Source organism: Malaclemys terrapin, chromosome 7, assembly GCF_027887155.1.
Source record: "Malaclemys terrapin pileata isolate rMalTer1 chromosome 7, rMalTer1.hap1, whole genome shotgun sequence".
Classification (NCBI taxonomy): domain Eukaryota; kingdom Metazoa; phylum Chordata; order Testudines; family Emydidae; genus Malaclemys; species Malaclemys terrapin.
The window spans coordinates 52,201,854-52,212,911 of NC_071511.1; the positions used below are offsets into that span (position 1 = coordinate 52,201,854).

Consider the following 11,058-nt stretch of genomic DNA (forward strand, 5'->3'; position numbering starts at 1 on the left):
ACAGCCCAGTTTGGGGGCTGCCTGTGCCCAACCCAGCCTTCCCTCAGCTCTTAGAAGAGGGGAGCTGGAGCTGAAGGGCCATTGTCCATAGAGAGGACAAGGCCAGGTTTCAGGAGAGCTGTGGGGGAGGCTCATGAGGGTGAATGAGAGGAAGGCAGTGTTACCTGCACAATCTAGAGCACCCTGCCTATACCCTATGGAGGGTTCAAGGCATGAACCAGTCAATTTATGCACCCCCACCCTTTTCCTTCCAAGGGCTCAGGGTGTAAGGCACCTATCCTTATGTGACCCGGGGTGCCAGGGCAGCCCTCACTGAAAATGTCAAGGTCAGGGCAGACTGCAAAAGGCAGAGCAGATACTCCCAAAACAGATGGTTAACACTGAATCACACAGCTGCCTTTATTACATTCCAGTTCTCTGGCCCCCAGTCAGGACCTAGGTCCAGTACAGCGAGAAGTTGTTTAAAAGCTCTGCTCACATATACAAAATATTCTGACCCCAAAGGGCCAGCCATGTTACCAGGTCAATATTCGTTTGGAACTTACCCAAAATACCATGCTGCTAATCAATCCTTTAGTATCTAAAATTAAAGATTATTATAAAGAAAAAAGAAAGAACAAGAAGAGAGTTGTTAAGTGGTGAAGCAGTCAGATACATACCGAGACTTCAAAGTCCATATATCATGTTCTTAGCTGTATTGCTGAGTTTGCTGGCTTGAAAGTCCCTCTGGAACACGTCCACAGCTGGGATGGCTCATTCAGTCCTTCGTTCAGAGCTTCGTTTGTAGAAAAGTTCCTCCAGAGGTAAGAAGCAGGAATGAAGACAAAATGGAGAAGATGCAGCTGCCTTTTATAGTCTGCCATGTGGCTTGTGCGTCCTTTGTTTCAAACACAAGCTGCCCAGCACATGGCATGGAGAAGCCTTTGAGTTCTGTCCATAAAGTTCAAGCCCCTACATGGTTTGCTGACTTATAAGGTGTAGTCCCTGGCTTTTTCAATGGGTTCATTGTATAGCTGATGACCCTTGATGGGCCATTGAATAGGCTAGGGCAGTGCTGATGCCAATCTATCTGGGGGTGTCACCCAGAAACACAGCATAAGTTTTGAAACAGATATATCATGCATATCTGTAACTCACAATACCATCCTATACCGAAAATCCACCGACCATTATGCCTACCTTCATGCCTCCAGCTTCCATCCTGGACACACCACACGATCCATCATCTACAGCCAAGCGCTGAGGTATAACCGCATTTGCTCCAACCCCTCAGACAGAGACCAACACCTACAAGATCTTCACCAAGCATTCTCAAAACTATGATACCTGCATGAGGAAATAAGGAAACAAATCAACAGAGCCAGACATGTACCCAGAAGCCTCCTGCCGCAAGACAAGCCCAAGAAAGAAACCAACAGAACTCCACTGGCCATCACCTACAGTCCTCAGCTAAAACCTCTCCAACGCATCATCAGTGATCTACAACCCATCGTGGACAACGATCCCTTGCTTTCACAGGCCTTGGGAGGCAGGCCAGTCCTCACCCACAGACAGCCCGCCAACCTTAAGCATATTCTCACCAGCAACCATGCACCGCACCATAGTAACTAACTCAGGAACCAATTCATGCAACAAGCCTCAATGCCAACTCTGCCCATGTATTTACACCAGCAACACCATCACAGGACCTAACCAGATCAGCCACATCATCACCGGTTCATTCACTTGTACGTCCACCAATGTAATATACGCTATCATGTGCCAGCAATGCCCCTCTGCTATGTACATCGGCCAAACTGGACAATCCCTATGTAAAAGGGTAAATGAACACAAGTCAGATATTAGGAATGGCAATATACAAAAACCTGGAGGAGAACACTTCAGCCTCCCTGGACACACAATAGCAGATTTAAAGGTAGCCATCCTGCAGCAAAAAAAACTTCAGAACCAGACTCCAAAGAGAAACTGCTGAACTTCAGTTCATTTGCAAATTTGACACCATCAGATCAGGATTAAACAAAGACTGTGAATGGCTAGCCAAGTACAAAAGCAGTTTCTCCTCCCTTGGTGTTCATACCTCAACTGCTAGAAGAGGGCCTCATCCTCCCTGATTGAACTAACCTCGTAATCTCTAGATTGATTCCTGCCTGCATATTTATACCTGCCTCTGGAAATTTCCACCACATGCGTCTGATTGAAGTGGGTATTCACCCACAAAAGCTTATGTTCCAATACTTCTGTTAGTCTATAAGGTGCCACAGGACTCTTTGTCGCTTTTCACAATACAAAGGTTGATACAAACATATAAACTAGATCAGGGGTCGGCAACGTTTGGCACACGGCTCGCCAGGGTAAGCACCCTGATGGGACGGGCCAGTTTATTTACCTGCTGACGCGGCAGGTTCAGCCAATCGCGGCCCCCACTGGCCACAGTTTGCCGTCCCGGGCCAGTAGGGGCGGTGGGAAGCAGCGCGGGCGAGGGATGTGCTGGCCGCGGCTTCCCACCGCCCCGTTGGCCCCGGGATGGCGAACCGCGGCCAGTGGGGGCCACAATCAGCCAAACCTGTCACATCAGCAGGTAAACTGGCCTTGCCCGCCAGGTGCTTACCCTGGCGAGCCGCGTGCCAAACGTTGCCGCCCCCTGAACTAGATCATCATACTTGACAAATCATAACATTTTCACAGATACTTTACATGGCATATCTGTCAGATTCCTTGTAATTTTATAATATTGGTATCAATATCACAAGGTGTTCCCCATATTCCATGCAGCATCACACCTTACCCCTGGGGCTCAGGGAGAAACCTGGACAATTTAAGTACCCCCCCCCCCCTTTTCCATGGGGCTCAGGGCTCTACAGGTCTGCGGGCCCTTTTCCCAGCAAATGAACCTTACACAGCTGTGCTCTAAACATCTATTTATTAGCAACACACACACAATACATATACCAAGAACATCTCTTATGCTCAACACTCCCAATATAGAGACAAATTTCACCCGATGACCAGTCAGGATTCATTCGTCTGGGGGTTCCCAGCGATGTCTCTGTACGTCACAGTCGTGCAGAGGGGTCAGAGTTCCAGCAGCTTGATGTTAAACTGCAGTCCAGAGATGGTTCCCAGAGAACATTGTTTTTCATTTACATTCTGTAGGTAAAACTAGTTCCCTCCTTTACCCTCACTATCCTATCATACTATTCGATATCCCTAGGTAACAAAACGGAACCAATTGTGCACTAGCACCTATGTTTTCTCCTTACTGCTCAAGTCTTTTTTACATTTTTTATCTCTTATGCCCTAATTGTAACTTATTTATGATATTCTCTGTTTTTCTGTCTGTGCAGATCGTCCGAGCTTAGCTTAACTATTTTACCATTTGTTTGGGTCTTTCTGTTTCCTCCCTACATTTCCCAGGGCCTCGGGGGGGGGGGGGGGGGGGGCTCTACAGCCCTTGGTGTTATAACTATTGTTAGGGATATTCCTGAGCTGGGGGCGCTCGGTGGCAGCAGAGCATTTTTTCTTAATCGCAGTGCTGAAATCCCTGAGTTTCACCCAAGGCAGATCAAGGCTGGTTTATGGGCTGAGGTAGAGATGGACATAGGAGACGGAAGTGTTGAGAGTCTCTGGGTTAGGCTAAAAGGGGCAAAAAACAAGGGAGATGTCATGCTAGGAGTCTACTACAGGCCACCTAACCAGGTGGAAGAGGTGGATGAGGCTTTTTTCAAGCAACTAACAAAATCATCCAAAGCCCAAGATTTGGTGGTGATGGGGGACTTCAACTATCCGGATATATGTTGGGAAAATAACACAGCGGGGCACAGACTATCCAACAAATTCTTGGACTGCATTGGAGACAACTTTTTATTTCAGAAGGTTGAAAAAGCTACTGGGGGGAAGCTGTTCTAGACTTGATTTTAACAAATAGGGAGGAACTCGTTGAGAATTTGAAAGTAGAAGGCAGCTTGGGTGAAAGTGATCATGAAATCATAGAGTTTGCAATTCTAAGGAAGGGTAGAAGGGAGAACAGCAAAATAGAGACAATGGATTTCAGGAAGGCAGATTTTGGTAAGCTCAGAGAGCTGATAGGTAAGGTCCCATGGGAATCAAGACTGAGGGGAAAAACGACTGAGGAAAGTTGGCAGTTTTTCAAAGGGACACTATTAAGGGCCCAAAAGCAAGCTATTCCGCTGGTTAGGAAAGATAGAAAATGTGGCAAAAGACCACCTTGGCTTAACCACGAGATCTTGCACGATCTAAAAAATAAAAAGGAGTCATATAAAAAATGGAAACTAGGACGGATTACAAAAGATGAATATAGGCAAACAACACAGGAATGCAGGGGCAAGATTAGAAAGGCAAAGGCACAAAATGAGCTCAAACTAGCTATGGGAATAAAAGGAAACAAGAAGACTTTTTATCAATACATTAGAAGCAAGAGGAAGACCAAAGACAGGGTAGGCCCACTGCTTAGTGAAGAGGGAGAAACAGTAACAGGAAACTTGGAAATGGCAGAGATGCTTAATGACTTCTTTGTTTCGGTCTTCACCGAGAAGTCTGAAGGAATGCCTAACATAGTGAATGCTAATGGGAAGGGGGTAGGTTTAGCGGATAAAATAAAAAAAGAACAAGTTAAAAATCACTTAGAAAAGTTAGATGCCTGCAAGTCACCCGGGCCTGATGAAATGCATCCTAGAATACTCAAGGAGCTAATAGAGGAGGTATCTGAGCCTCTAGCTATTATCTTTGGAAAGTCATGGGAGACGGGAGAGATTCCAGAAGACTGGAAAAGGGCAAATATAGTGCCCATCTATAAAAAGGGAAATAAAAACAACCCAGGAAACTACAGACCAGTTAGTCTAACTTCTGTGCCAGGGAAGATAATGGAGCAAGTAATTAAGGAAATCATCTGCAAACACTTGGAAGGTGGTAAGGTGATAGGGAACAGCCAGCATGGATTTGTGAAGAACAAATCATGTCAAACCAATCTGATAGCTTTCTTTGATAGGATAACGAGCCTTGTGGATAAGGGTGAAGCTGTGGATGTGGTATACCTAGACTTTAGTAAGGCATTTGATACAGTCTCGCATGATATTCTTATCGATGAACTAGGCAAATACAATTTAGATGGGGCTACTATAAGGTGGGTGCATAACTGGCTGGATAACCGTACTCAGAGAGTTGTTATCCTGCTGGAAAGGCGTAACGAGTGGGGTACCGCAGGGGTCTGTTTTGGGACCGGCTCTGTTCAATATCTTCATCAACGACTTAGATATTGGCATAGAAAGTACGTTTATTAAGTTTGCGGATGATACCAAACTGGGAGGGATTGCAACTGCTTTGGAGGACAGGGTCATAATTCAAAATGATCTGGACAAATTGGAGAAATGGGCTGAGTTAAACAGGATGAAGTTTAACAAAGACAAATGCAAAGTGCTCCACTTAGGAAGGAACAATCAGTTTCACACATACAGAATGGGAAGAGACTGTCTAGGAAGGAGTACGGCAGAAAGGGATCTAGGGGTTATAGTGGACCACAAGCTAAATATGAGTCAACAGTGTGATGCTGTTGCAAAAAAAGCAAACATGATCCTGGGATGTATTAACAGGTGTGTTGTGAGCAAGACACGAGAAGTCATTCTTCCACTCTACTCTGCTCTGGTTAGGCCTCAGCTGGAGTATTGTGTCCAGTTCTGGGCGCCGCATTTTAAAAAAGATGTGGAGAAATTGGAAAGGGTCCAGAGAAGAGCAACAAGAATGATTAAAAGTCTTGAGAACATGACCTATGAAGGAAGGCTGAAAGAATTGGGTTTGTTTAGTTTGGAAAAGAGAAGACTGAGAGGGGACATGATAGCAGTTTTCAGGTATCTAAAAGGGTGTCATAAGGAGGAGGGAGAAAACTTGTTCACCTTAGCCTCTAAGGATAGAACCAGAAGCAATGGGTTTAAACTGCAGCAAGGGAGGTCTAGGTTGGACATTAGGAAAAAGTTCCTAACTGTCAGGGTGGTTAAACACTGGAATAAATTGCCTAGGGAGGTTGTGGAATCTCCATCTCTGGAGATATTTAAGAGTAGGTTAGATAAATGTCTATCAGGGATGGTCTAGACAGTATTTGGTCCTGCCATGCGGGCAGGGGACTGGACTCGATGACCTCTCGAGGTCCCTTCCAGTCCTAGAATCTATGAATCTATGAATCTATGGGTGAGTTAAGTCCTAGCCCTACAGCAGTGCCTGTGGTGCTGGTCATAGGGGAAATGGCTTGTTCTGTGGGGAGCCGCTGCCCAGGGGGAGGTGCACCCAGAAGTGGTCAGCTCATGAAGTCCAGGGTTTGATTCTCCAGGGTTGGAATCTCTTCCAAGCGGGGGAGTCAATCCCCTGTCAGCCCCTTCACTCCAGGCACCTCACCACAGACAGCAATTCCTGGGGCTCCTGGCCCACCCCATTTCCCTGTGGCCTCCTCTCCCCAGGCTGCAACCTCATCACTTGAACCCCAGCTATTGTACTGAGAGCTGTAGGGGCTGAGCCACAGGTGCTGGACACACCCAGAACAAAGAGACAGCCCCTGCCCTGCTGACAGTCTAAGGCCACATCTACACTACACACTTCTGTTGACTTGAGTTACATCGGCATACAGCCGCTGCAGTTAGTACATCGTTTGTGCGCATGCACACATGGCTCTTTGTGTTGGTGGTGCACGTACTCACCAGGAGTGCTTGTGTCAATGCAGAGTGCAGCACACCATGAGTGGGTATCTCACTGTGCAATTCACCACTGTGCAGCACCAGGTCTTTTGGGATGGGGCAGAAATGAGTCACACAGGGGTGACTGGGAGCAAGGGGTCAGCTTCCCAGTGTGCAACTGTCTCCATCCCATAATCTGAAGAAGTGAGGTTTTTACCCACGAAAGCTTATGCCCAAATACATCTGTTAGTCTTTAAGGTGCCACCAGACTCCTTGTTGTTTCCATCCCATAATGTTATCTGTATCCCATAATTTTCATGCCTTTTTTTAAAAATCCCACAAACCTGTGTCCCTCCTTGCTGTCCACCATCTCTGACAGAAGTCTGGAGCCTGCACAGCTCTGCACTATTGTCATGAGCGCTGCAAGCACAGGACACATGATCCTGGAGTATTTGCAGAGCTGCAAGAAAAACCCAAATGAGTGGGGAACATGATAATTAAGGCTACGTTTATATCATGGAAGTCACGGAATCCATGACTTCCAGAGACAACTTTGACATTTTCTGCTTCAGTCCCGGGGGCCCCGCAAGGTTCCAGCGACAGGCAACAGCCTCGTGGGGAGCAGGGGAGGGGAAAGGGGTTCGGGTCAGTGGCTGGGGGAATCCCATTTTCTCTTTGGGAAATATGGTTCCCCTTACAGCTCCCAGCCACTGCTACTGGTCAGTCGGGAAATCCACCATAGGGGTTGTTGTGATGAAAGCATGCAGGGCCACTAACTGCCTCCTGCTGTGCAGGCCTGTGACACTCGGCAATGTGCAGGACTTAGTGGAGGGTTTTGCAGCAATGGGGTTCTCAAACTGCGGTGGGGCAATAGATGGCATCCATATCCCTACTTTGACACAGACTTCCATGCCACGGAGTGAATCAACAGAGAGGGCTACTTTTCTATGGTCATGCAAGTGCTGGTGGATCATCGGGGATGCTTCACCAACATCAGTGTTGGTTGATTAGGGAAGGTGCATGAGACTCACATCTTTAAGAACACAGGACTGTTCAGAAGGCTGCAAACAGGACTTTCCTTCCTGAATGGCAGATTACTATTGGTGATATTGCAATGCCAGCAATCATTCTGCGAGACCCAGCCTACCCCTTGCTCCCATCGCTCACAAAGCTGTACGCCAGCCACCTTGAGGCACCAAGAAGCACTTCAACTACAGGCTCAGCAGGTGTAGAATGACAGTTGAATGTGCCTTTGGTTGACTGAAGGCTCGTGGTGGTGTTTACTTACAAGATTGGCCCTCAGTGAGAAAAATATTCCAATGGTTGTAGCTGCCTGCTCTGTCCTGCATCATCTCTGTGAGGCAAAGGGGGAAAAGTTTCCCCTTGGGCTGCAGGGTGGAGGTGGAGCGTTTGTCTGCTGAGTTTGAACCACCAGACAAAAGGACTATTACAAGAGCTCAGCACAGAGCTATAAGGCTCAGGGAGGCTTTGACAGACCATTTTAACAGTGAGCCAGAACAGTGTGTGTTGCTGCAGTGTGCTCTGCCTGGCCTTATTCTTTTGTGGCCTGGTAGGAATGAGGTGGTGGTTGCAGTAGATGTAGGGATATAACACTGTCAATGCACCTATTCATTGTGTTTGTGAATGATGTTATGAGTCATGTGACTCTGGGCAGTAACAGGTCATTGGGTCCTTTCAGAACTGCTGAGCGCTAGGCAGCATGTGTTGTGAACTAATAAAGGTAAATTATGCTCCAAATAATAGAAATTTATTCTGTAACAAAATCAGTGCAAAAAACAAAACCTCTGTGCAATGTTAAAACAAATACATTAAAAACTTAATAAATTAAGAGACCAAAACTTAGAAAGGGGAAAGAGCCATCCATTTCAGCTACACATACACCAGCCCTGGCTTCCCCAGGTCTGTGTATGTGAAGCTGATTGTCTTTACTGTCGACTGGGGTGGAGTGGAGGGGTACTGCACTGACTCCTGATGCCACGTGGGATGTTGAGGGGGGTGTAGGAAGGTCCTGATATTGAGTTCTCAGTGGGATGCAGAGGGAGGTGAGCCCGGGATTGTTGAACCTGCAGGTCCACCAGAGACTGCAGTGTCTGTATTTGCTGCCTGATGAGGTTTTTAAGGTCAGGATTGACAAAGCCCTGGTTGGGATGATTCAGTTTGTTTTGATCCTGCTTTGAGCAGGGGGTTGTACTAGATGACCTCCTGAGGTCCCTTCCAACCCTGATATTCTATGATTCATTATATCCTGGTGCATCGCCCTGTCCTTTTTCTGCTTGGACTCCTGGGCCTCTCTTTCCTTCTCCAGGCTGTCTGCAGTGTTCACCCTCCAGGCCCTGTGCTCACAGTGTGATGCAGCCCTGGCTTGCAGGATCTTCTGGAATATGCCATCCTGAATCCTCTTCTTTCTTCTCATCTGGCACAGGCATTCTGTGGGTGCGGAGGGAGAGACCCTGCAGGCCGCAGTGGCAGCAGCCGCAGGTAAAACAGTAAACACACAGGTACCATTGTCAGTCTGTTCACTGGAGAAAGCAAAAGTTAAGATGCTGAATTCACTTGCCTGCACCCTTAACTTGGTGAACTTGACATTCTCCCTTCTGCTTGGGAGTGGCTTGTGCACGGTCACAGTGCAGCCCTGGTGAGTGTGGCCCTCGGGCGCGGGAGAAATGGGGAATTGCTCGCTGGAATGAATCATAGAATCATAGAATCGTAGGACTGGAAGGGACCTCGAGAGGTTGTCTAGTCCAGTCCCCTGCACTCAAGTCAGGACTAAGTTTTCTCTAGATCTAGCAGTACAGGGCATTGGCACTGAATCTTGGCACCACACAGGTTGTGGGGATTTTAGCGGATCTTTCACTCCTGAGGCTAACAAAGGCACACAGAGCAGAGCTGCTGCTGGTGTCCAAAGCCGCCTGGGCCCATATGCTGCTAGCCTGTGCACTGCAAGGGTGCCTGCTGAAGTTATTGCTGAGTGATGGAGGAAAATGTCCTGCCGTGGAAGAAATAAGGCTGCTCTGCCCAGAACTCTTTGGTGGAGGATTGCAGAGAACCTCCAGGAAAGCTTTATCTAGATCTCTACAGAGGATTCACAGGACATGCTGTGTATCTAAACAAACTGCTCCACATCCCCACCCACCCACCCCCAGCTAGCGGGGAATGAAAAGCAGATAGCAGCTCTACCTCTCTCAGTTGTACTACTCCCTCTTCTAGCACCAGGCAATTAATGAAAAGTCAAAAGCTGTGTCCTGGTACTGTGAGGGCCACCTTGTAACAGAACATTTATCTACATGCTGACCCGAGGTTCCTTCCCTTGCAGCAGGCTCACCCAGACTTGGCTGCCAGGACTGCGGTGGAGGCAAAACCAGGTCCTGGCTCGCTGCACAGCTAGATCCCCAGTCGCCTGTCCCCATACTCCTCCTCCTCCACCGCCTTCTCCTCCAGGGTGCTGTGTGTCTGTGTGGGTCTTCACCAAGGATGGCTTGCTTGCAGCTGTAAAAGCGGCAGGCCTGCAGCTCAGCACGAGATCGATTGTCAGCCTCCCTGGCCTCCTGGTACGCCTGCCGCAGCTCCTGGGCTTTCACACGGCTCCGCTGCTAGTCCCTGTTGTAGCTCTTCTCCTCCATCCCCCAAGCTATCTGCGCATGCATGGCCATGTTTCTATGCTGAGCCTCTCCTCCCCACAGGCTCAGGTGATCCAATATCCCAGCTTACTCCAGACAGGAGTGTGTCTGGAGCATGTGGCTGGGGGGGGGTCGTCTGGGCAGCTGGACACAGTAAGGGAGAGCTGCTGGGTGTGCTCACCAAGCCAGGCAATCAGGAAAAGGCAGTTCAAAAATTCACAGGGCTTTAAAGGGCTGGGGAGTTTCTGTTCTCCATGTGCCCTGGGCAGTGGAGCTCCCATGATGACCTGAGTAGTCAGTGTGGGGCATTGTGGGAAGCAGCTGCTGGAGGATTGTTAGGATCAGCGTAATTACACTGGCACTGTGTCGCCCTCCGTACATCGACCAAGGCTCTGTGCTGCTCGGAGAGGTGGTGTTACTGTTGGCGTAGTGGGCCGCTGTTGGGAGTGGGGAGACCAATGCAAGTGTAGACATGTGCAAGTGGACTATAAGCTGGCTAGATTGTCAGGCTCAACCGGTAGTAATCAACGGCTCGATGTCTAGTTGGCAGCCGGTATCAAGTGGAGTGCCCCAGAGGTTGGTCCTGGGGCCGGTTTTGTTCAACATCTTTATTAATGATCTGGATTATGTGATAGATTGCACCCTCAGCAAGATCGCAGATGACACTAAGCTGGGGTGAGAGGTAGCTATGCTGGAGGGTAGAGATAGGGTCCAGAGTGACCTAGACAAATTGGAGGATTGGG

General features: G+C 48.2%; 1 long non-coding RNA gene across 1 annotated transcript; it reads right to left on the reverse strand.

Moving 5' to 3' along the window:
- Positions 1-4: 4 nt before the first annotated feature.
- Positions 5-9,717, reverse strand: LOC128840518 (uncharacterized). The gene is made up of 3 exons (XR_008445662.1): positions 7,022-9,717; positions 1,180-1,326; positions 5-795 (listed from the first exon to the last, which is right to left on the reverse strand). It is a non-coding gene; the product is annotated as an uncharacterized LOC128840518 (long non-coding RNA).
- Between the last annotated feature and the right edge of the window lie 1,341 nt (positions 9,718-11,058).